The sequence below is a fragment of the Ammospiza nelsoni genome, chromosome 2 (genome assembly GCF_027579445.1).
Source record: "Ammospiza nelsoni isolate bAmmNel1 chromosome 2, bAmmNel1.pri, whole genome shotgun sequence".
In the NCBI taxonomy this organism is placed as follows: Eukaryota; Metazoa; Chordata; class Aves; order Passeriformes; family Passerellidae; genus Ammospiza; species Ammospiza nelsoni.
Genome location: NC_080634.1, coordinates 57,640,462 through 57,642,360, shown reverse-complemented (window position 1 = coordinate 57,642,360; position 1,899 = coordinate 57,640,462). Strand labels below are relative to the sequence as shown.

The following is a 1,899-nucleotide window of genomic DNA, read 5'->3' as shown; positions in this document are numbered from 1 at the left end:
GAACCACAGAGCTGTGAAATAGGTGAGCACCACAACTGTGATGAGTAAAATATTTTTACTTTCCATACATTTGGTAGAATCAAAGAGCTGCAGCCCTGAAGTTTTACATGTATAAAAATATATATACAAAAATAAATGTAGCTGCTGTATTACATCTGACAAGTGACTGCTGTTATGTTTTTCCTCTGTTATTCCTAGGATAGCACATTTTTCCAAGTTATTAAGTTACAGTGTGTAATTTGTAAACATCAAAGTGGAAAACATTATGCAGTGCACGAATTAGCATGAATGTCTGTTATTGAATATGTGCTGTATTTCTAGAAATATGTAATTATTCCTCAATGGCAAACTTAAAATTTTAGCTATCAGGTTTTGCTTAGTTATATTTAACTGATTAGAAAAGCTTTAATGGATGGAAGCAAGAGTTCTGCAAAAGACATTCCCCAGAAGGTCTAATTTTGTGTGAAATAAGAAAAATTGTTTTCTTGATGCGTAATAGTCCAGCATAAAATCAAGGTTGTCTGGGCAATGTGGACTGGCAAGGAGGTGCAAACAAGTAACACAGTTCCACACAGGCTGCTGGAACCCTTCAGTGTCAGTCATGATATTGTGACTGTGGCTTGCCAGGAGTGTTGGTTGACATTACCCGCTGGGATCCAGTTTGTCTGTTCAAGGCAGATGTGCCCCTTAATTGTAGGTGCATGGAGGAACAGATCTTTCCATGGAAAGGTGATTGATTGCTGCCACTGATGCTGTGGCACTGAATTTAGGGCCAGTCTTCCAGTGGGCTGCTGAGCTGGATCCCACCCTCTACTCATTTCATGTAAGGTGGCAATTGACATGTCCAGCTGTTGATTGTATCTTCCGAGGAGTGTCTGGTTCCTAAAACAGTGGGAACCATGATAGATCCACGAAATGCAGTACAAAAATTATGTTAACTCCAGATATGTAAATTGTCTTTTACATCAGGACACTCTCTGAACTAGTTGACTCAAACAGCTGGGCTGATATTTTGCTGTCTTTCTCACAGAATTGTTTTGCTATAATTTAAAGCATTCTGGGGGAAATGTAGTGACTTTTTCATTTAGTGATGGAGCTACTTCCCACCTTCTTTTTCAGATACAGCAAGTGAACAGGTACTCTCTTCAGAGCCTGCAGAATTCTGCTGTGATGGTCCTAGAGAGAGCACAAAGCCCAACAGCTTGATTTGCAAAAGGAGATGTAATTATTTATCTGGTTTAATAGACACTGCTTTATCTGTGTTCTAGTTCCTAAATATCGCTGGAATCCAAATGTTTTTTTTTAGCACAATTAAGGCAATCAAAAGTATTTATTTAAAGCACTTAATCACTTAAAGAAACAAGTGGAATACTACTAAAATAGAGAATAATTTTACAGTGAAGTTTGATATCTCTGTAAACATTTTAGATGTAATTTTCTTCTGACTCATTTTTGAGTCCACTGAGGATCCAAATATCAAGTTTACTCTCAATTTCCACCTGGGATGCAAGTACTGTGAATTGGGCTACAAGAGAAGAACTGATTACTTTATGTAATTTAATTTATACCATTCTAACATATGTCAGAACACCACTGTATTGTGGAGTGCAATAAAAGGCTGACATGTTAAGAGTCTTTTAAAAAAATCCACACTCACTGGGCTTCTCCAGATTTTACACATCCATATTGTGCAAACATGAGCTACAGCTGAGTATTACAGACATGCAGGGCAGGCACAAGAATCCCTGAGGGCACCTCTGATCTGAATGTTAAATTAGCTTTATTGAAGTATGTCTTTTAAATCAACTGAGCCTGATGTCTTTCTTGTACTGGAATATGCCATCTTAATGATGCTTCCTTGAGAGCTGCTGATGAGAGAAAGGAATGAGGGAACAGTCA

At 37.9% G+C, this 1,899-nt stretch overlaps 1 long non-coding RNA gene across 1 annotated transcript in view; it reads left to right on the top strand.

Moving 5' to 3' along the window:
* LOC132070336 (uncharacterized) overlaps positions 1–1,556 on the top strand; it is a 9,797-nt gene extending 8,241 nt beyond the window's left edge. Inside the window, exons 3-4 of the long non-coding RNA XR_009417949.1 lie at positions 1–22; positions 1,120–1,556. The exon at positions 1–22 is cut by the window's left edge and continues 32 nt beyond it. This is a non-coding gene — a long non-coding RNA (uncharacterized LOC132070336). The remainder of the gene's footprint in view (positions 23–1,119) is intronic.
* Positions 1,557–1,899: the final 343 nt, after the last annotated feature.